This window comes from Rhinolophus hipposideros, assembly GCF_964194185.1.
Source record: "Rhinolophus hipposideros genome assembly, chromosome: 7".
NCBI classification, from domain to species: Eukaryota; Metazoa; Chordata; class Mammalia; order Chiroptera; family Rhinolophidae; genus Rhinolophus; species Rhinolophus hipposideros.
The window spans coordinates 62,331,927-62,357,018 of NC_138053.1; positions in this window are offsets into that span (position 1 = coordinate 62,331,927).

Consider the following 25,092-nt stretch of genomic DNA (forward strand, 5'->3'; position numbering starts at 1 on the left):
GACAATCCCACATAGTAGATTCTTACATAGCCTAGGTGCCAAGGACCGGAGGAGCTGGACAACAACCCATCTTCCCAATTTACTTTCTTTTAAGATATGAAAAGCATTTAATCGTGTTCATAAGCACCTTTTCCCTCCTGCCTGCCTCAGCCCTCTTTATTCTGGTTTCTGTGGGTGGTTGAAAAGGCTGCTCGTCTGAAAAGGTAGCTCTGAAACTGTTCTGTAAAATGATCTCTTTTCCTCCACAAATGATCATTTTGGGTTCAAGTTTATCCCAGGTACATTAAACCTCCCTCTACTCGTACTTAACAGCAAATGATCCTACAAAAGATTAGAGTGGAAAAAGGTAAAATAAAATTAAAGCATATGTAGTTGCCCAAGAGACTTAATGCATATAATTTGGCTCAGCATTACTCCTACTAAAAATAAAAGGATCAAAATTACCTCAGGTTTTTGCTGCTGTCCTTGCCCTTTGGTTTCCAGGGGTAACTTGGTCCTTTAATGCCGGCACAGTTGGGATTGCCAAGCCAGAAAAGATCTTGCTCCACGTATAGCTGCGTTTTCCCGGGTCATCTGTCCTTTCCTCAGACAATGAAGCTGGGAATTTTCTCTGGCCTTGTGAGGGAAAGTGAGTCCAGATAAGCAGATTATTGTGTGGACTATCTCATCTTTGTTGTTCTAGTGCAGCCCTTTCAGCTTTCCAGAGCCAGTTAGACTTGTTATGAGGAGCTAAGTGATTGGCTGGATCTGAGGCTCAGTTTCATAAATTATAGCCCAGTGTACGAGAAGCATGAGTCCTATAGTTGCCGTAGTCCAGAGCCCTGCCAGTTCCTGCTTTAACGCATATGTAGTCGTAATTGAGTTCTAACACGGCCTTGGACGTTTCTGTCCTAAATAGCTGACATTGCATCTTCAAGACTGTGTGAGTAATCCTGATTTTTTTTTTTAAACTCAGTAAATTAATTACATGACCTGAGAGGGAGTAATTTTAATTAGAAAATACTGAATTCGCAGATGATTCATTTTCAAGATGCTGTTTTATATGTATCAAGTTCAATGCAATTTATCTTAAAGCTTCTAAGACCTGGCAGGGTTACTCCAGCTTTTTGCCATGAATCACAATCAAGCTGCCTTTAGAAGGCGGCTGTTCTGTGCATTTGTAGCCCTGTTTGTTTGATGGGGTCAGTAGAGTGATAAAGGTCCAACATGAGTCTGTTAAAACAGGCTTCTGGTGTCAAGGCAATGGCTGAGAGAGCACTTGAGTCAGGCAAGTTGTAAGATTTCTCCCCCAGTGTCCTAAATTGGGAGGGAGCAACAAATGATAAGCAATCTTTTTGGGACACAGGTACACAGCAGTTAGAATGCCGAAGAATGAGAAATGTAAAAGGATGGCAATAATACTTTTTTTCACCGTCATTTGAAACTGTACTAAGACATACTCTATAGATAACTAGAAAATTTTTCTATGTATACAAATGTTCCTCAGTGGTTTTGTTTACGTGGTAGAGAGCTGAATGAGGAATCACTGGCTTGTTTTTAAAAGCCTTGGAAAAAGTATATTAAACACACACAGACACAACCATAACAGAAGAAAGTATGTGGATTGGAATTTGTGGTTGGAGCAGATCAAATTATCCCAGGGAAGCTGTTGTTAGGTTTGTGTAATTTTGGGGGTGACCTGAGTTGCTGACAAGTTTTAAGATACGGCTAGAGCAGACTGAAATGAGAAACTAGAAAACATCAGCGTTTAATTACCTTTTATAGCATACACTACAGGATAGAATTAATACTTAGTATGGACTGGTTAGTCTAAGCAGTTTACTTTGTTACTTTGAAAACATTATTGATTTCTCCCAGCCTATCATTAAAAAAAAAAAAAAGAAAATAGGGCTCTTGCTTATAAAGTTACCGCTTAGAAATAATTCCCCCCCCAAATAATTTTTTATACTTTTTCTTAATACGGTACAACACCAGGCAATTTCTAATAATTTTGGGTTGTTTTCCAGTTTGCTTTTTGTCTAATTTTCTTTTTCGTATAGATATAATTGTATATATACTTGTGCTAAGTATAAGCCTCATGCATAAATCCTTTGAACAGTTTTTTTTTTAAATCATGGGTCTTTGTGGCAAATATAAACTTATAACAGCTATTGTAATTACTTGCCAATTCTTATAAAAATATTATTGATACTCAAAAAGCAGTTTATTTTCGGTTGCACCTATTTAAATGACTGACATGATTTAGCTGGTAGGAGAGAAATATAAGTTGTGCTTTTGCAAAACTTTCATGTTTAAGATCATACTGGAATTGCAAAGTTATGTTGTTAAAAAGATTTCACTTTCTGAAATATGATCCCATTTAGGTCACACCAGTAGATGAGATTCATAAAAGGAAAGAAAAGAAAAATAATCACCATAGAAGTCCTTTCTGTAGCAACCAAATGTATATTACTTTTTAAAGAAAAGTAATTCTAATACATTCTTTGAGAAACACATTTGCATTGTAAAGAAATGGTACGAGTTCCTTCATTGAGATAGAAAAGCGAGTTCATTTATTGAGTTTCCAGAGCCAGAGACAAAATAGTAATAGTTCACTCACTCACTCTGCAGTCCTAACTGTATTAGTGGAAGAAAGTGGTGCGTCTATGAAAGGAACATAATCACATCCCTCAAGGTGGTCTGGGGCCTGTCTAGAGTTAGAAGTGGTGAGGGGGCTAGCTGCTTTGTCTGAACTAGCTTCTGTTCTCTAACCTGGCTCCTCTTGTCGTGGAATTTGTATAGTTTTTTTCTTGATGTAGCAGTCACCTTCCCTTGTACCTTTTCCTGCCTTCATTCTTTATATTAACTTTCTTGGGCTGTCATGGAGATGAATCAAATAAAAATGACATATGCATAATTGTCAAACTTTAATAAGCTGCCCATACAATTCAGGTGTTTAGAGCCAGGCAGGTAGAGCTAAGAGAAATTCTGGTGAATTGCATACTAGGAATATCAACCTCTTGCATGGGAGCTTCCTCCAGGACCTCCATCTTTTTAGTTCTCCCTGAGATGCCAGGGTGAAATTTTGTTGTGAATGGGTGGGATATTAAGAAAAGCAAGAGTAGAAAAGTGCCAGGTGCCCAGTGGGCAAGACAATGTGGGAGAAGGAAATATCTCCAAAACAGCAATAGCTGATTTTTCTTCTCTCTACTCCTCTTTATTTTGTAAAGCCATTTTTATCTGACTGTGGAAGTTCTTTTGCAGATAAGATTCTGTAAAACTATGCATATCTGCCATAGACAGATGGATTTGACATAAGATGTATCCAAAAAGGAATGTATTACATCATGAACTTGCAAACTGTTCATGAACACACATTGGCATTTGGAAACTATTAATACTACCTACTAAAGGAATGACATAAATTCAAATTGAAAAAAAATATTATTTTTGTTTGAATTACATTTTCCAGTGTTTTATTTGGTGAATTTTGCTTTTGGAAAGGCTTGCTCTTCTCTAAGACATTTTTTCCAGTGTTATATAGTATATAATGGACTAAACTTATGGCTTAATTTTGCCCCCCAATTTAATTATTCCTAGTTAGCGTTTTTCAAAAAAGTTGCTTTCCCACCTTGAGCATGCTTTAAAGAATACAGAGCAAAACAAATACCCCACCTTCATACACACCACCACAAAGAGCCAAATGGTTTAGATTTGTATAGTTCCCTTCTTTTGTGGAGCTCAATACTACACTGGTGGAGGAGGAGCTTTCATTTAATTTAAAAATAATTAGTCACTCAATTTAATTATATAATGTATGCAGGTGATATAATTTCCCATTATATTAGTCATTAGCCAAAATTATGTCCCTCCAATTTCCAATTTCTTTTCTTTCTTTTTTTTTATTTTTAAAGTTTATTGCGGTGACAATTTTTAGTAAAGTTACATCGATTTCAGGAAGCAGAATGGCTTAGTGAATTAATCTTGGTCAGTGAGAATATGCTCAGGTCATTAAATTTTTCCAAGCCTTAGTCTCTATGTCTATAAAATTAAAATAATAATAAATGTCCTGGTATTTTACCGTATTAGTGAATATCACAGCATGATGAGAATGCTCATGAAAGAACGTTTTAATTTTTTGTACATCATAATGTACTGTATAACTATAGAATATTCTTATTACAGAAGCTGGTAGCACTAGTTACCTTCCTTTGCTTCTAAAAGCATATTCCCAGTATTGGATAAATACTTTTTAAAGCAAGGAAAATCTTTACTGTTTCATCTTGAAAAGTTACAAAGACTCTTAGAGCCCCAGTCCTTAGCTGTCTGTTACTTGAGTATTAAAAATACCAGTAGGGTTACTGTGACAAGTAAATGTGGTATTGTATGTGGAAACATATTTAGTATACTTCTTAAGTGCCACGTAAATATTACTTATGACAACTATTTTCAGCATATTAATAAAAGTATAAATGGTCAATTTTTAAAATGAAAAATACCAGATACATTTCTTACGGATTAGTTTAACATTCTAAGCTATGTCTGTCTCCCTCAGGATGTATTTTCTTGTTGGTTAAGCTTGTGCTGTGACTTTACTTCCACTTAGATATAGCACTAAGCCAAGAGTCAGATAAGCATTTCTTCACAGTCTACATTTAGAACTGTTAATGGCGGTGTTTTATAGGATATAGTTTTCTCACAGGAAAAAGTGAGTTAGGAAATTCAGACTGCCAGATTTTCTTAGACGTTTTTTTCCCGTCTTGACTTTCTTTATTACATTTCACTAATGGAATAATCGTGTAGGTTTTACGGTATTGCTTATACCTAGGACTTTTCATCCCAGGAATAAAAAACAATGGTCAAAATGACTTTGTGAATGATTCAGAAAGTTCAGTCAGCAGTTTGGAATCACACATTTTTAACTGGTTCTGCCTCGGAAGATCATCATGCTTTTTGGAATATCGGTCCCAGCTGTGTCCTACATTTCAGCTGCTTGAGTGCACTGTTGTTAAGAGTTTGATTATTTCCTAACCGTAATATCATTTAGTCAGAAGCAGTTCTACCACATGTAGTACTTCTTATTCTTTTTAGATGAAATCATAGAAGAGGAAGGCACAATAAGCAAAACAAATAAAAATGAAACGGATCCTTTCCTATCTTTATCCTGCACACCCCACCCCGCAATTCATGAGAGAACTTGCCAGAAACGAAGGAATTTCTTTTGTAGTAGAGCTTGAACATTGCCACGTAGGACCATTGTCTTGACTTTCTTGTGCCTTTGGTGATTAGATAAGAATACTCTTTAGTAATTTAAAATTGCAAGGAAAGAATGTTTTTTAACTTCATGACCCCCTAACTTTGTTGAGATATATTTGACATATAACATTGTATAAGTTTAAGGTATACAACTTGTTGGTTTGATACACTTATATATTACAAAACTATTGCCACCATTTCGTTAGCGAACACTTCTGTCACATCATCACCTAATGACTCTTTCTACTTTTGTGCTGAGAATATTTAAGAATTACTCTGTTAGTTACTTTCAAGTATATAATACAGTATTGTTAACTATAATCACTATGCTGTACGTTAGATTGCTATAACTTGTTCAATTTATAACTGGAAGTTTGTACTCTTTGACCAACGTATCTTCTTTTCCCTCACCCCCCTAGCCCCTGGCAACCACTATTCTATTCTCTATTTCTATTAGATCAGCTTCTTAGATTCCACATATAAGTGAGATCATACAGTATTTGTCTTTCTCTGTGTGACTTATTTCACTTAGCAGAATGCCGTCAAGATTCATCTATGTTGTTGCAAATGGCAGAATTTTCTTCTGTTTTATGTCTGAATAATATTCTACTGTGTATGTGTGTGTGACATTTTCTTTATCCATTCATCCATCTATGGACACTTAGGTTGTTTCCTTGTCTTGGCTATTGTGAATAACGCTGCAATGAACATGGGGTACAGATATATCTCATCAAGACAGTGAATTCATTTCCTTTTGATGAATACCCAGAAATGGGATTGTAGTGGACATATGGTAATTCTACTTTCAGTTTTTTGAGGAACCTCTATACTGTTTTCCATGGTGGCTCCACCAATTTACTAAAATGGATATTCTTGATCAGTAAATTTCCCTTATTCCAGTGGTGTTCTTGTCATCACTTCATTACTACCAGTTTCCAGGTCCTTGTGCTTTGGCAAAGGGGAAAGTACATGGAGAATTGCTCATATTCTTTTGGCCCGAGTTTGGTCACATGGCCCCAAGGAAGGCTAGGGCGTGTAGTCCTATTTGTGTTCGGGAGAAATAGAAAGTTGGTTTGGTGATTAACCAACCAACCTCTGCCATACCTTTTTTTCTTTTCTTTTTACCTCTTTTCTTTCCCTTCCCTTCCCTTTCTTTCTGTTCTCTAATACGTTTACATAGAATCTAGGCCTTGTAACCACTAATGAAAAGTTAAATTTAAAAAATTATTATCTTTGCCTCTAGAAGAAATTAGGAATATGATTTTACTTTTAAATTCTTAATCCTACATGTTAGTAATTTTCCAAGGCTATTTATTACAATATAACTGAAAATTATGATTATAGAGATTACTACTTGTTTAATATTTATGTCCTATGGTAAAGAAAACGGTAATGGGATGTTTTTCTCTCTCTGCCTAGTCCATTCTCTTCTATATCAGGTATTTGCATGCATTTCTTTGTACTTTTAGGAAAGGGTGGGAAGAAAATGACAAATTGGCAATAAAAATAAAATGACGGATCACAACTTATTTACTCCTCCCAGTTCCTTGAGTATTTTATAAGCTTTGTAGTAAAAGCTGACTTAATATTGGGGAAAGCTACTGTGAACTGTTATGGAGAACTGTTTCTTGCGTAGAGTTGAGCAAATGGTTGACCTAATGTTAGCTTGGTTAGCCTATATTTTCTAGAGACTATTTCTCTCCACTCTGAACTTCTAGAGATTAGCAAAAATATTCATATCACAAATAAAAAAGAACACAGATGCCTACTCATTAACCAAAAATATTTTTTTGAGGTCATTGCTATTTCAAAAATTTCTCCACAAACTTTGAATTTCTTTTAATAAACTATCATAAACTGATTTTTGTTTTTCACTATGGATATATTAGGGTCAAATATTTTTGTTGGGCGATAAACCGTTAGTAACCTCAGTTATTTTAACAGCTAAATTACTTTCCTTCCATATAAGCCAAATTTACAATTAAGCTATTTAAGAAATAAAGACAACAAATAAAAATCTGTTTTAATTTTCGTATCCTGACCTAAGAAATAAAAAGACTACCTCATTTGATATCCTCGTATTTATCTGTCTAAACTAGAAGTACCTAAAAAAGAATTTTCCCATAACTCCATTTACTTGTTTATTTCCCTGACTCATTCCAAAAACAATTTTTTAAAAGATTTTTTATTAAAATATAGCTAACATACAATATTATGTTAGTCTAAGGTGTACACCATATTTATTCAACATTTATACACCTAAAGAAGTGATCACCATGATAAGTCCAGCAACCATCTGACACTGAACACGGTATTATGGACTATATTCCTTATGCTGTACATTACATCCCCATGACTTATATGTTTTATGCCTGGAAATTTGAACGTCTTATTCCCCTTCACCTCCCCCCTCTTTTAATTTTTCAATTACAGTTGACATTTAATACTATTTTGTAGTAATTTCAGGTGTACAGCATAGTGGTTAGACATTTATATAATTTACTAACTGACTAGTACCCTGACTAGTACCCACCTGGCACTATACATAGTTATTAACATATTATTGACTATATTCCTTCCCTGTGCTTTACTTTACATCCCCATGACTATTTTGTAACTACCAATTTGTACTTCTTAATCCCGTCCCTTTTTGTACCTTGTCCCCCAAAACCCCCCCAAAACAATTTTAAATGCAACACTGAAAAAACTAGAATCTCCTCAGTATAACATCCAAAAATTTTTTTTATTTTGGTGGAACTGAACAAAGATAATAGACACTTATAGTCTTTACCCTGAGGCATTGAAAAACACTGATATGTCTCCATCATTAGATTGGAAAGATTATATTTACTTAGTAGAGATTTTACATATACCTTATCATATTTATGGTCTTTGAAATAAAGCATGTCACATATGGTTATAGGATAATGCCTTGGCATAGTGTAGTATGTATTTGAAAAAGTGGTGGTATTTGGAGCCACACTGCTTGGATTCAGATTCCAGCTCTGCCACTTAGTAGCTGTGTCATTCTGGGCAAGTTTTTAAGTCTCCCTGTACCTCAATTTCCTTATCTGGAAAATGGGATAATGATAGTACCTACCTGGTTGGGTTGTTGTGTGCAATAAATCAATATACATAAAACACTTGGAAGGATGGTTGACTCAAAATAAGTGCCTTATAAATGTCTTCCTATTATTATTGTCTGGTGTATTGATTATTTCATAAAATATATATTTTTGATAACTGAAGTTTATTCAGTCAGTTTCAAAACTTCTAGTAGCCAATTTTCGTGGATCTTTCTAAGTGGATTCTGTGTGTCTATAGAGGTTAAGTGGGATCTTTTGGTGATTCAGAGTCATCATTAACATTCAGAATCATCATTGTGACCACCAAACATGGAACTCTGCTGTAAGTAAGTGAAGTTAAAATGATTTAGATGATATTAAGCGGTTTGTTTAGGGAGAGTATTTTGCCCCTAAACGAGCGAGTCCAGACTGCTCTGCTGCTTCAGTTCCCTGGCTGTGTTCTGAAGGCTTTTGGCCTTCATACACTGGCCAGTGCGATCACCCCAGCTTTGAAATTCCTTTTTCTCTTTTGCTATAGATTGTAAGCAAGGAAATAGCTTAGTTTTTTTAAAAAAACTGTGTATAAAATGAGAGAATAGGCGTTTGCACAGGGTGTCAGTTCTCCCCTGAGAGTAAATAAGAACATGAGTGCATTGTTTTCCTTTGAAGTGAGGGTTAAGTTGTTAGAACAGGGATTGGCAAAGTACTGCCTGTGGCCCAAATCTGTTTGTGTAAATAAAGTTTTATTGGGACACAACCACACTCATTCGTTTATATATTGTCTGCTGCTCTGTCACATCACTAGGGCAGATTTGTGTAGTTGCCACAGAGACGATATGAACCCAAAGACTAAAGTGTTTACCATCTGATCTTTTAGAGAAAAAAATTTGCCAAAGCTTGTTCTAGGACAGTAAATTTGGGCAAAGTTGAAATAAATGAAATAAATGAGATGTTACTATGTTTTACAGTCTCTGTTAACCTGTGTATTCAATTACCTGTAGCACTGTGGCTCCTAAAAATATTTTGGATAAATAAGGATTTATTGTAGTAACTTATATTGGATTATGAAAAAACAGCCCCCAATAGCACATTTAGAATATTAAGAGGAAGTGAAAATATGATTGTCAAGAAAAGTTATGTGGGAATCCTCACTTTACTGCTGTACTAGTATCATAGCATGATGTAAAATTATGTAGCTTTCTGTTGTGTTCTGTAGAGTGTTCTAGAAATGTTACCAGGTAGTGGCTGGTTTTCTTGCACAATTATCCTCTTTTCTCACATAAAGCTATCTATTCCTTATCTTTCTTCTCACATATATCTCTGTTCTTTATCTTTCCTGTGGGGGGGAATATATATATATATATATATATATATATATATATATATATATATATATATATATATATATATATACTTAGTTTTCCAACATTGTGTTATTCAGGAGCATAGTGGACAGAAAAGTACTTTGAATTTGGGTTTAAATTCTGATTTAGTCACATTACAAATGAAAATCTCAGGGAAGTTACTTTGCCATCCCTAGCCTCAGTTTCCTTGCCTGTAAAAGGGAGCCAAGAATCCTGGCTCCGCTTGCTACATGCTGTAGGCTGAATTTGTGTCCCCCCGAAATTCATATGTCGAAATCCTGATGCCTAATATGATGTTATTAAGAGGTGATTAGTAGGTCATGAGGGCAGAGCCTTAATGAATGGGGTCAGTGCTTCATAAAAAAGACCCCACAGAACTCTCTAGTACCTTCTGCCATGTGAGGGTGCAGTGAGAAGTCTGCAACCTGGGAGTGGGCCCTCACCTGACTGTGCTAGCACCCTGACCTTGGACTTCCAGAACTGTGGGAAATAAATTTCTGTTGTTGATAAGCTACCCAGTCTGTGGCATTTTGTTGTAGCAGCCCAAATGAACTAAGACACCATGCGAGGAGGAACAAATGAGAGTAAGCATAGAAGAGGCCTATGCAAGCTTGTATTATTATTTGTATCCTAAATAATGTCCTCAGTTTGGCCCATTTTCTTCTCATACAAAGATGTATATGTTTATGGAACAGAATACAAAAAGGATTCTGCATGAACTAAAATTGTCGCCTGGGCCGCGTATGAGGCTGTGAGCGTGAAGGAAGTTAGGTGAGAAAGCCTCTTCGAACAGCATATGTGTTTCTTGGGTGTCTGCTTCGTTATTCACTTCTTTAATGTGAGAGTTTACGCTTTAGTGCAGAACTCTGGTAAATATGCAAAGAAAAAAGAAAGAAGGAAAACCTTGGAAGGGGAAAAAGATAGTGCTTATGTCAGTACAAAAGTCTGAATAGAAGAAAATTATTGTTGGTTTATTTTAGCTACAGTTCTTTAAGTGAATTTGGCATGTGGGCAGGATGGTTGTTAATTTTTTCAGGATGAAAGAAGGAATAGTTTCCTTTAATAAAAATAGACTCTCAGTGGTGTGGCAATCAGAAGTCCCCTGTGATGAGGCTAGGGTAGAATTACTGAAGGATGAAGAGAACATATGTGGTTATATTTTGTTTTTATTGGAGCCCACAAGGAAAACCAACAGTCTACTGGGTGTAAGATATTTATACTTGTAAAAGATCACCCCATTTTTATAATTTAAGGAAATGCTAATAGATCGGCTTTGAATGGCAATTGCATTGAATATATTTCCTCATAATTTTGTTTTGAACAAACGATTTAAAAAACTCGAACCAGAAAATTAAGATCTTTTTTTTTTTTTTTTTTTTTAACTGAGGTAGCATGTCCTTTTAATTCTTTTGACTTTTAGAGAAAATATTTTAAAGTTGTGATCTTGAATTTGAATTTAGGTAGATCCCAACCTCCACTTTTAATCTGTTGGTTATTTGGAGGGTAATTATTCAAGTTATATCAGTTAGCAATTATTGGGTAACAAACTAGTATAATTTTTTTTTCATGTGTCTACTGGTTAGCCAGGGGAGTTCTGTTTATTTAAGTCAGATTCTGATTATTTTAACTGGCTTTACTCATGCATTGGTGGGTAGCTGTCAATATGAGACATCTTTGACTGGGATAAGTCAGTACTTTTCCACGTGTCTCTCATCTCTGCTCTCATCCCACCAGCAAGTGAGTCCAGGCATGTTCTTATGGGAGTGGCCGGGGTCCAAAAGTAGACAAGCTCAGTTGTACAGGAGGATATGTGGCAACATACAAGCTCTATTTGTGTCATTTTCTAATATCCCGCTGGCCAAAGCAAGTCCTGGTGGAACCCAGGGTCCGAGTGAAGGAATACAAAGTTATCGGTCAAAGGGTGTAGATCTAGAGAGGGTATGGATTGGGAACTCAATCTGCCAGATGTCATTTCACTTTTTCCCTCTGTTTTAGCAGCCTCCATTTGGCAGTTGTTTATTAGCACTTCTACGGACTGGTCCGAAAAAAAAAAAAACAAACACCAAATTTCTACATAGTTACTTTTTAACATTTGTTTTTAAAGCTTGGTGAGGGAGTAGCTTGTCATTAAAGACTAAAATAAAATTTTTATTTTATTTATTTACTTACACACCATCTCACTCTTTTTTTTTTTTTTTTTTTTTTTTTTTACTAAATTAAGCACCCCCCATTCTTGTATAATGAACTTGGTTCTTTTACATTTTTATCCATTTCCATCCTTGAGGGCTATTCTGTCTCCAGCTAATTTTTGTATTTTGGGGCCAATATTCTAGTAGCATTTGGAGGACTTTGGTGGGTGAGTCTGTCCATTTTTAGTCTTACTTTCATATGTTCTTGCTTCCCTCTCTCAAACTCTTGTTTGCATTTCTTACTGTCTACTTTACAAGTCCTAGAGAAACGTGAAACTGAACATGTTTCAAAGAGCACTCATTACCCACACTTTGTGCATCCAATCATATCTTCAATTAACAAATATTTGTGGACTGGCTTCAATTGTAGTTCAGGCCTTAGTAACATAGTAGTGTCCAATATAGACCAAATATATTTTACAATGTATCGTAAGCTTCTGGAGCTAACAACCTAATGGGGCTTGACAGACAGTAAACAAATGCCTGAATAGCTCATTTACTGTTTGGTAGTGAAAAGTGTTATGAAGAAAATAACGCAAATGAACAGTAAGACAGTGACAGAGGAGTGAGTGGGCATTCAGAGAAGGCCTCAGAAGTGAGAGAGTGAGCCGTGAAGGACGCTGCACGCAGAGGAAGAGCAGATGTAACGGCTGTCTGAATAATCAGTATGGCAGCAAACATACAGCCAGTGGGAAGAGTGGTAGGGAATGTGGTGTAGAGACAAGCAGGGGCCAGATCATGTAGTGCCTTTGAAGAGCACTGTCAGCTCTTTGAATTTATTCTATGTGGGATGGGAATTCATTGGTGGATTCAGGGCAGAGAACAGACATGATCTGGTTTTAAGGGTAGAAGCTGGGAGGCGAGGATAGTCATGTTGGAGAGAGAAGCTTAGGGGATACCTTAGCAGAGCAGCAGTGGAGGCTGTGAGAGGATGGCAGACTCTGGAGCTCTCCACAATGTGTTTCATTTAAATAAACCAGATGCTGAGATTAGCTCTGCAAAGTTGAACATATGCAGAAGTGTTTCCCAAAGTAGATCCAGCCTACGTCCAGTGATGTCTGAGTTAATTTTAGGTGCTAAGTCATATGAATGGACCTTTTACATTTTAATAATCACATATGAATTCAATGTGTATTAGGCAAGATATAAAACTTGTATATAAAACCCATGATTCTGTAGTTATTGCTTGAAGTAAGGATAAAGTATTGAGTATACTACAAAGTTGAATGCAGAAACAGCAAAAATTGTGAGGAGTGTATCTGAATGATTAGATTTAAGGCATGGTGAAAGGATTATTTATAAGAGTTAGTTCTGAGGGATAAGTGAATGATGACTCTAGTTTTAGGGTAGTGTGTAATCATAATTACGTATTACCACTTATTATCTGCTGAATATGAGGCTCTGTACTAGGCACTTTGTAGATGATATTTTACCCAATTCTCACGGCAGTCTGTGGTATAGGTGGTAAAATTTGACATTCCTATTTAACAGATGAGGAAAGTGAAGTTCATAGGTAATAAATAGTTTGTTCTAGGAAGTCACTGAGTTTTCAGCTATTGCAAGGTTATGAATGTAATGTATAGTTCTGATAAATTCTCTGGAAACAGGGACATAGTTATTTGGTACACTTATGTATCAGAATAGTTTCTGATATATTCTAGACATTCAGTCAATACTTGCTGAGTGAATGAAAGAAAAAAAAGAATGGGTCTTTTATTTAGGTTCAACTCAAGAGTGGTGAATATTCATGTTTCTCACAAAAGTATGAGTTTTAGGAAGTAATCACCTGGAGTTTTGATGGAAAGGCCATATTTGGGCACCATAAAGCGACTTGCTGTGCCCCTAAATTCAGGTTTTCTCAATGTCCCAACATTGGCCTTATGTTTTTTCCTATCCTCTCTTAAGAATCTCATCCACTCTTCTAGCTATAACTAAGTGTGCAACTCCAAAATCTCAGACTTTCGTCCTAAACTCCAGTCTCATAGAACAAATAAACCCACTTACAAACTTGGAGACACTTTTAAAGCAACATAACCTTTAGGAAGTCAGTTTACCTCCCTTGAGACACAGTCTCTGTCAGTAAGAGGGAGAGATAGAAGCTAGATCTGAGCCCTAATCTGACTGAATCGTATGTGTACCAGAAGGAATAGGACAAGATACTTAGGGAGAACGACGTTAGGGGAAAGATGGCTTGAAAGGCAAATGACATTCAATTTCCGCTTCTCTTGGGCATTCTTGTTTTGCTTTTTACCTACAACTTTCTCAGCAAGGAGTTAAATACAGTCTTGTGCCGCATAACAACCGTTTGGTAAACAATGGGCCACGTATACAGTATAACCACGGTCCCATAAGATTATAATGGAGCTGAAAAATTCCTACCGCCTAGTGATGTGGCAGCCATCATGACAGCATAGTGCCATGCGCCATTCACAAGTTTGTGTGATGCTGGTGGAAACAAATCTACTGAGCTGTCAGTCGTATAAAAGTAGAGCACATGCACTTACGGTAGTAGGCTATACCATCTAGGTTTGTGTAAGTGTGCTCGGTGATGTTTACGGAACTAAATCACCTAATGACTCATTTCTAAGAATGTATGCCTGTCGTTAACTGGCACATGACTGTACTCCTTTAGGTAAGTTTTCTTAAAAAGCCTGAGTTGTTTTCCTTAAAAAAATTAGAAGGCAAAGCTTTGAAAGCAGTCGTTCAAGCACTTAGACTCCTGGGTGCTGCTCTGTCTGACAGGCTGAGGGGACCCTGCCTCCCCACCTCCCGCTGGACACACTCTATGTCTGCTGGGAGCCACCAGATTGAGGGCAGCCAGCACTGGGCAGAGCATGCTGGGAGGTCTCTGTGCAACAGGGCAGGTGGACTGAAATGACTGGACAAATGGGCTCCTGGAAAGAGACAGGAGCTTCCTAAAGGGACATAGTTAGATGGTAAGGCAAGCTCAGGGAGGATGTGACGGAGTGTAGAAGGACCATTACTTTTTGCCTTTCTTCTGGGAGGTGGGAGCTGTGTAGAGGGAGGAGCATGCCCAAATGAGAATAAGAACTTCACATGTTTAGTACTCACTGCCAGACTACACCTTGTCCTTGTCCCTTCATAGCTCTGCTTCATATCCCTGATCAGCCCTGGCAGCACATATTTTTTTTTTGAATTGTGAAATACATAATTTTTGCAAAATTATGTAAGAGGAAGTGGGAGTGTAAGGATGGAAACCACATTATTATCAACCTCTGCAAACTCATAATCTCCTGGGTAAAAGACACATGAATAAAATGTCCAATTCAAGTCTGAATGGAGGTAAGCTATATACAGAGGTAAACACCTGCTTTGAGAGGGCAGGGTAAGGTAAACAAATTCCAACGGGGTGAATTCGGGAAGCCATTTTGAAAGAAATCGGATTCAAATTAGGCTTTGAGGGAAGGATATGACTTTGGTATTTATCTTTAGGAAAATAGGGAGTTCTAGTCTAGGCAATGGAAACAGCCTCTTCAAAGAAACAGGGAAATGCTGGGGCTAGGATAGGATAGGGGTCGGGTCAAGGGGCATTGCCAACTGAACAATGCAGAGCGAATTTGTGCATGTTGTTGGGAAGGGGTGCTAGGAGATTGGAATAGAAGTGCAGGGAGGTATGGATTACTGTGCATGCCAGCTGAGTTCTTTGAACTTTATTGGGTCTGCATGTTGAGCCTTTCACACTTTGGTGAGGGGACTAGAAGAATGGAGTGAAAGGAGAGGGCCATGGTCAGCTGCAGCAAGGAAACTAGTTAGTTTTTCTTAAAGTTTTTTATTTTGAAATAATTAAAATTTAGAGGAAAGTTTCAAGAATAGTCGAAGAGCTTTGACATATCCTTCAATTGGATTTACCAGTTGTTAACATTTTGCCACATTTGCTTTATTGTTCTCTCATTCTCTAACATATACACATTACTAAGAATTTTTTTCTAAACCATTTGAGAATAAATTGTAGATATCTTGCCTCTTTACCCCTAAATATTTCAGTGTGTGTTTCCTAAAACAAGCTTTTATTTACATAACTTTGAAACAGTTATTGAAATCAGGATGCTTAATATTGATACACACTGTTATTTGATCTATACACTTTAGTCAAATTTTACCAATTGTCAGTATACAGAAGGGTCTTTGTTTTTTGTGTTTTTTGCCTTTTTTTTTTTTTTAACGTACTGGTAGGTGTCAGTGAAACAGTCTGGAACTGAAGCACTGGCAGTGGGAATAAGAGGTGGATGCAATAGGATTTGGCAATAGTGGGTTCTGAGAGTGAGAGGGGAAGTAAAGCTGATGATGAGGTAGTAGTTTATAGGGTTGATGTCATTTACCAACAAGGAATTCAGGAAAGATTTAAAGTGCAAGAGTAAGTGTATGTTCTGAGTGTTTGATTTAATAATGATAATTGGATTTCTACAGTGCATTAAAAAGAAGAAAGGCGATGTAATGAGAGACAGCTTAGTATAGTGGTCAGGAGTATCCATTTTGGTGGTATATTGCCTAGGTCAGAATCAGGCATTGCCATTTATTAGCTGTATGACCTGAGAGAGTCACCTAAGCTGGCTCTGCCTCAGTTTTCTCATCTGTGAAATGGGAATAACAATACTACTGGCTCATAGGGTCCTTGTGAGGATTAAGTTATTATTTTTAAAAGGCTGTGTCAGAAGCCTGCCTGACACATAGTAAGTGCCATATGTCTTGAATCAATATAAATAAATTGGACTTTCAATCGTTGTTATGGAAACCAAAGCTTGTGTGCCCAGTGCTTTGAAAGACTAAAACTCAAAAATGTCAGAATTTGCAATTAGGAAAAATGTATTGATCAAGAAGCCACCGACCAAGAAAATGGGAGACCTAATGGTGCCTCACACCTTCTTGCTCACCGGGCTAGGTTAAGGTTTTTTAAAGGGTTAGGGAGAATAAGTATGCAGAAAAGCTGGTGAGGCAAGTTTTAATTGGAGGACCTTGGAACTTAGCTGTGTATGGTAAAGGGGCATCAACACCAGATCTTCCTGAACAATGAACTTTTGGCTTCTGAAAGGGTTCTGGTGTTTAAGTTCTGGTTATGTCCTTGTCCTGGTTCTGTCTCTCTCTCTCTCTCTGTGTGTGTGTGTGTGTGTGTGTGTGTGTGTGTGTGTGTGTGTGAGAGAGAGAGAGATGAGGGGAGAGACTTTGTTTCTGGGTGTAGCTGGAGGCCAGCTTTCTCTCATTTGTATATGCCTCAGCTGCATGACTTGCGATATTTGTCTGTTGTCTCTGAAGAGCTACTCAGTATCTTGTTAAACAGGATAGGACCATTTTGAGCTGGTCCTGTGGTTACACCATTATATTACTGAAGCCTCACTTGCAAATCTGAAAAGCAGCTACTACTGTTATTACAAACTGGAACTCATGTTACATGGTTCACCCAAGCCAAGCAACTGTTGATATAGAAAATTCATTTTGTTCCACATATCAGACTCTCTTCAGGCTCTCTACACGAGAATACCTGATAGGCTGTAGAATTGGCCTAGTGAGACTGTGTTGGGATAAGGGCTGAAGGTTTAGAGATGAAAGTCCTCTACACAGAGGTGAGTGTTGAAGACATGAGCTGTATGCTAAAGAGAGTCTATAGAAGAAAAGACTGAATGTTGGAGCTGGTGGATGAGACTGGGTAGGAACAGTCAGAGAAGTAAGAGAGACAGCAGGAGGGTGTGGAGTAAAGGAAAGGAAGAGATATGAGAATTTAAGGAAGACTTGCCCTTTCTTTGGGATTCAAAGTGGGACAAATTTAAAGCAGAGACCTGAATAGTAATGAGTGGTTCCCTGTGACCTTAGTGAGAATGATTGCATTGATGTCTGAAGGCAGAAGCCTGCGTGCAGGGGCTCAAGAAGAGCATGGGAAGAGGAAATGTATTTCATGAAAGTAGATTATTCTTTCAAAATTTTTGCAATACATAAAAAGAATGAAATCTTACATTTGTGACAGCATGGTTGGACCTAGCGGGTATTAATGCTAAGTGAAATAAGTCAGACTGAGAAAGACAAATACCATATGATCTCACCTATATGTGGAATCTAAAGAACAAAATAAATGAACAATAAAACAGAAACAGGCTCATTGATACGGAGAACAAATTGATAGTTGCAGGGCAGGGGGAGATGGTAGGGGGCTGGGTGAAAAAGGTGAAGGAATAAGATGTACAAATTGTTAGTTACAAAATAGTCACGAGAATGTAAAGGATAGTATAGAGAATATAATCAGTAATACTGCAACAATAGAACTCTGTATAGTGCCAGGTAGGTACTAAACTAATTGGGATCAATGCATAAATTCTATAAATGTCTAATTGCTATGCTGTACATCTAAAACTAATATAAAATAATATTGAGTGTCAACTATAACTGAAAAAAATAATTAAAAAGGGATATTTGGCAATAAAAGGAGGGAGAACTTTGGGAAACGCAGGATCAAGAAATAATCTTTTCTCAACAGAGGCAATTGTCTTTGTCATCTAGGAGAGGAAAGGGATAAACTGAAGATGCTACATTTTTCGGTAATGACAGAAAAGTCAAATAAAAGACCTTTCTTTTTTTTATTGTTAAATATTGAAAATACTGAAGTATTGAGTTTTCTCTTTAAAATATTTACAATTCCATTACGGATCTGTATTTGTTTTAATTTAAGTATTAATATATTTATTATTGAATAAAATAGATTAAGTTATGAGCTAAAAAGTATATGCCATGTTTTTCCATGACTACTAGGCCCTATACTGGGGATGGGGATAGGGATGAGGACATATATCCTTGTTTAAGAAGCCTGGGATAAAAACTAAAAGAAAAAACAGAACTAACTATAGGGAACAACGAAGGGGTAGGATAAATTGAACAAAAGGCAAAAAGTAGGAAAGGAGGAAAAATTTGAAGTGGTATCTAGAGAGGGGGATATCAGCATGTCTGATCTTGAAAATAAGACAACTGTAAGTGATGATGGGGCTGAAAGTGTAATCAAACAACCCTTGGGTGAGACGAAGAGATTAGGCTGCCTTGGGTTATTTCCATTTTGTTGAGTTGCTCCTGACTTAGAAACAGAATACAAAATTTCACTATTATGGTGCACAGAAGAAAAATTCATGTTTAGAAAGCTTTTGTAAAATGTTTAGCCAGACCTTTATTTTTAAACATTGTCGTAAAGTCAGAGAGAGATTAATAGAGCTAATTCAGATCCCTTTAGGGAGCATTTGGTATCTGCCTCTTGCCTTATACGCTCTATTAAGTGGAAATGAGAAGACATGTATAACTGCAATATAAATTTTGATACTAATTTTTGAATGAATGCATTTTTCAGTTCACTGATAGGAGACATCTTACTTACTTTTTCTGGGAGAATCTCTGTCTTGAACAACAAGCAGATAATTTGTGGAATTATTGGCTATTTCAGGAGGGTAAGTAAGAGGTCCTTTGTGCCCATTTTGTGCCTATGATTTAAAATAAGGTTGCAGGCAAATACTTCCAGTCAAACTAGTAGATGGACATTGGCAATGGCGGATAACACAGCAAAAGAAGTGATCTGGTGCCTAGAGTTTTGAAATAGTTAATTATAATGTCTCATGTTGATAATTTTCATTGATACATAACTTCAATACTTTCCAAATCCTTGTAAGCTTGAGAATCATATCAGTAATAAATGTTTATAGTAGAAAGCAGTTAAGTAACATGAACAGAAGTCTTGGACTTTCCCAAAATGACCAATGGGAATATCTCTGTGCACGTTCTGCCAAACTTGGATTCAAGCTATTTCATGACAAATTTATGCTGGCACAAAGGGCATATCTTCTGTCTTACGATTTTTGGAAGTCATGATTTATGGAAGGTGAGCATTAAGCCTCACTTTTAAACCACTTAGGAAAATTATCTAAAGCTTAGTGAAAAGAACAATAAAGTAAGATAAATGAGATGTCAGTTACACATTCAGGAAGTAAGTGGGTTCATTTTCCACATTTGGGTCTGGTCCTTTTATCTTTAACGTGTAGTGCTCTATTCCCTCCAAAGCCACATCAGCATGGTGGATGGGAACTGGGAGCCCACACTAAGCACTGACTTGCTCCCCTGTGTCATGTGGAGGTTTTCAGCTGTCAAGATCAGAGGCTCTCTTGTCAAAGCTCCACCCCCGAGATCTGTGGGAACATCCCTGGAGACAGACTGCCGTTGCTCCCAGGAGTAGGGGCAATCAATGCATATATTACTTTACTCAGCTGGGTACTGCTGAGCCTTAGAACTGTTCCAGAGGAGTAAAGCTCATTTTACCTCCTCTGCTCTATCAAACAGCAGACCTCTCTGTGGTTTTGCCGGTGGTGATAACAGCCAGGCTGATGACTGAAGTCCCGTGGTCAGCCTTTCCGCTGACAAGGAGTCATTTCTATTTGACAGCAAATCTCAAATTTCAGTTATAAACTTAGGCTTATTTCTGATATAGTAGGCTGTTTGTAGAACACAACATTCAAGTTGATTGATTAGTATAATTTTCTCCCTTCCATAGTCTGGATGAATCAAAGATGAAGCTAGCAACATTTCTTATCCTTTGAAAACATTCATTTTTATTTCACAAATAGAAAAATTGCATGGTTTCTTGGAGATGTTGATATGTTCTCCTAGAAGCGTTGGGCCTCCATTCATTGTGAATCATTAATTGAACAAAAAGCTCACAGATCACAGTACATGTGAGATGGGGAGGAGGAGGGAGAGAAGGGAAAGAAGTGAGATAAAATTTCATTGAAAGGAACAGTTTTATCATTGGATTAGAAACTCAAGTCCATCAATAAAAAATGGATTATTCTAAAGTGTCCATAAACTTGCTGCATGTGTGTCCTTTTATTTCTGAATAAAGCTCAAATTGTTTCTCACAAAAGGGAATGAATACAGAAACCTTCCAGGATGTGTTGGAATTGGCAGTGGGTTGGAGCTTGGCCATGGCAGCAAAGGACAGCTGTTGGTTGTGGAGCCTCGTGCCAGGGTGCTGGGCAGAACATCTTTAGTTCTCTCTGGGAAGATTCCAGTGTGGGAGCAGGCTGGGAAAAACAGAGCACAAGGGTGTGGCGGCATCCTGGTCGGACAGCATCCCAGTCTGTGTTACTCTAGTTGAGCTTCTCCAGGGGTTAGAATGTTTTGCTTTCGTAGTCGTCTGGATTGTTTACTAAGGGTAGAATTGTCCTGGCCTCACCCCCGACCTGCTGATTTAGTCTCTGTGGGGTGCTGCTTGGGAATCTGTATGTTAGAGAAGCTCTCAGGGTAATTATAATGTGTGATCATGTTTAAATTATGGTAGACAGTGGGACAAACTGACTGGAAGCATTGTAGGAAGAAAGTGTGTTTGTGTGTGTGTGTGTGTGTGTGTGTATGTGTGTTGCCGCAGCTGTGAGATGAAATCAGGCTCCTGGAGTTTGCCAAGAAGCAGCAAGGGAGACACGTTAACCAGGTGCCAAGGACGTGGCCTTAGGCCTTACCAGAAACTGCCTCCTTTAGGGTGTGAGCTTCTGGAAAACACTGACTGGTCCTGATTAAATCCTACACTCAGGCCCAGTGCAGGGTTGGCTCCAGAAAAGGCCATCATAATATTTTCTTTTAAAGTTCTGTTTACTATCTAGTTTTGATTTTCTACCTTATACAAGAATCCTAGTATCTAACTTTCTTGGTATGTTTTCAGATGTCCAACACTTCTCTGATTTTTTAAGTTTCCCTTTTATTTTCTATTGCATTTAATAGAATGCCAATCTATGATTTAACAGATTGAATCTTTGCAGATAAACAACAGACGCTGGAACTGTTAATACGTATGATGCTTTCTATTATATATACATGTTGTACATGATAAGAATGAAGCTTTTTCTACTTCATGGGTGCACCCAGAATAAACACTCTCTCATGAGGGGGAAAAAGGAGCCTGAAGGGGAAGAAAAATGCAATGGACGGCAATGGATGCCAATTATTTATGGAACTCAGTGTTACTGAGAGATCTTTATAAGGGAAGCCACGACCTGTGGTTTAGTGTGGAGGGCATGACTTTCTACCCCAGTTTGCAGGATGGTCCTGGCTTCACCAGTTGAACTGGTATCCCATTTGGTTTGGGTCTCTTATATTCAGCAGTGTCCTGGTTTGTACAATAAGTTATGCAGTAGCTGTGAGTATAGGAGAAAGAGGAATAAATATTTCTTGGGGTTTGTGAATAGCACTCAGTCTGTGATTTATCTCATTCCAGAACCACCACTTATGTTTGTGGGCCCTACAAGAGGCCCTCGTGTCCCAAGGCCTTTCTCTTCCTGTCCTGGATCTACCATGCAACTGGAGAAGCCTTTATAGGAACATATGTAAACAAGCCAGTGTGCTCACTGAAGTTTTATTCACATCCATAGCCCAGTAGCTAGCTGCCCATGGTCATTCCTCAGTCCTAGGGGCCTGCCCTTGGGAGGGTGAAGACCCACACAGGCCCTGGGGGCTGACTTTGGACCGCTTGGGGCAGGGAATTATAGGGACATGGGTACCTGGGGAATGGTGCCCAGGTGGGTATGTCCTCTCACCTTGCAGACTCCTAGCCCCATAGGGAGGCGTGTTTAGAGGGGGGCAAGAGAGGAACGCCCTGAATCATGAGCCCCACGTTAGTGTTACCTGTCTGTCCCGCCTCTGCTTGTCAGTGATCCTGCTTCTAACATATCGTTGAACATCCCAGGAAAGCCGACTCACTCTGTACTTCTGAAGTGTTTGGGATAAGAACATGTCGGACATTAATACCACTTGGGGCACGTGACTGAGGGCCAGGGATATCCTGCATCTGGCCTGATAGGAATCCTTTGTCTTACTTTCAAGCTGGCTTCTCCTTAAGTGACATATATTTATGATAACCCATTTTTCAGGTTGGAACAAAAAATTAGATTATATGGCTTATTGTTTACAAAGTCACCCAAAGGGAAGGCACCTCTCTCCCCAGTATGTTTCATCAATGGAAATTTGGTGACGATTTTCTTTGTTTGTTGGTATGTTCCACCAGGCGTGTAAATGTGAAGATAGGAAAACTGTTTGCTCAGCCATTCCCATTGTAGTTTTGTTTATCTGAGGATCAGTCAAATGGAAAGACTTTCATTTCTTGTTTGATTACAGAATCAAATCTTTTACAATTTTAGATACTTCTGCGTCTATTTGTGGAACTCCTTGAGTAATTAATTATTAAAGTCAATGAACACTTTCTCCTTTTTCTCCTTATCTCATAAAGACTGAACAAACTCGCCGGGCAGTATTTTCCTGGACTAGGAGTACTTTCCTGTTTTGTGGGTTATTGGGTACCGTGTACAAAGGGTCACTATGTACCGTGTACATAGCACAGAGACTGCGCACCACACAATCCTGGAGGTAAATTTCATAAAGCGTATAAATGGGATTGTGAAAAGTGGCAGCCCAGCTTATGCAGTTTAGTCAGGAATTCCTTGTGGTTATGAACTCCACCACAGGCCCAGTTTTTCTCCTTTTTCTCTCACTCGTCATAAACATATGGAGAAGATGAGTGTTTGCAGAGAGGAGGTGAAAATCATTTATTTTCTACACTTGTCTTCCTTTTTTTTGAAGGAACTCATTCTCCTAGTAGCGATGTAGGTGTAGGAAAATAGAAGCCACTAAGGAGGTACAGAAGGATTTTTATATAATCAATAATTTTGGCCAATAATTGCAGCAAAAATATGTTTTCAAACTCCTATTCTGTCCTGGTGGTTGGGTCCATTAGCCTTGCTGGGGTTTGAGCAGCTATGGCTTTTTCAATTTAATAGGTGGTTCAGTATGTGATTTCTCTGGAAATAATGTAAAGCATACTTTACACTTAATAGTGTAATAACATTAAGTGTAAAGTATGCTTTAGTGTAATAACATATGAAAATGTGTTATTGCTCATTGATAACCAGTAAAACTTGTACCAAGTCACACTGCTTTGGGTAGTAGAAATTATCCAGTAGAAAAGTGCTCTTTGTATCGAAGCTTTAAAGAAACTAGTCGATCTCTATTTGATCATAACTAGGGACTCAACTGAGCAGGATTTATGATTCAGATTTTTGCTTGTTACATTTTTGGTTTTCAGTGGTGGTAGAATGAGAATGGGGCACATTTGGATTGCAGAATAAGTACCAGATGGGTCTGGTGAGCAGTACATGAGCTTATGATCTTTGTGTGCTGCTCATTACCACTTCTCTTCTTTGATTGTCTGGAAACTTCCATTTTTAATAATTTAATTCATCCCTATCAACTCCAGCCTCCTGTCGCAGTCTGAAAACCAGGCTTGATAAAATCCAGGTATGTTGTAATTCTCTTTTGTCAACCTAAGAGAGAACTTCTCAAAGACTGCTGATTTCTGTATCTTGAAAAGCATTCACTGTGGGAATTCTGATGTATAATGAAGCCCAGGGAGGGGTTGCAAATAGAATTTAAGCAAACAAGCATGACATACATTCTTAACTCTTTTCCAACAAAGAAAATAGTAGAAAAGAGGTAATTTGAAAATAGAAACTATCAAATAGCGATGGATGGCTCATAGCCCTAGTAGTTCTCACGAGTGCTTACTGGAGAGTCTGACAGATTAGATGCTCAACAAAGTGTTTGTTAACTGAATGAATGAGTGGATCTGATCTTGTCCTGAGAAATTCCAAAGTGGAGAGAACACTTGGCATGGATGCGCACATCATCCACTCATACGGAGCACTGTTGCGTTGCGTGCTCTCCCACACAGTCACGTACTGTTTGATGTAGTCTTTGCTGAAACAAATCCCATTTTATAGATGACACCAAGGCTCAAAGAAGAATTGAACAACTTCCTCATGGCCACTAAGCACTGCAATTGAAATGTGTGTCTTCTGACTCCAAGTCTAGGGTTCTAGGACTTTAAAGATTACCTGGCTGTTTGAAGTCATGGGCGAGAGCAATGTAAACAAGCATCTGGAAAAACTGAAGCAGAATCGCTGTTCATCCTTATATAGAGAATAAATCTAACTCTTGAGGACCTTGATCACTGATAAAAATAAGACTTAAAAGATAAAGGCACATAGAACCTAATAAAATCTTTCAAAAGGCCCAAGTTCTGGGCATTGGAAAAATGAGGGAGCAGAAAAGGAAGGGAATGTGTCTAAGTTCTTCCAAGCTATTTCTTTTGCTCTTCAAATCAAGTCTTCTGTCTCTTACTCAAAATTTCAGAGTAAGCTCATCTGAGGCTTTGGAAAA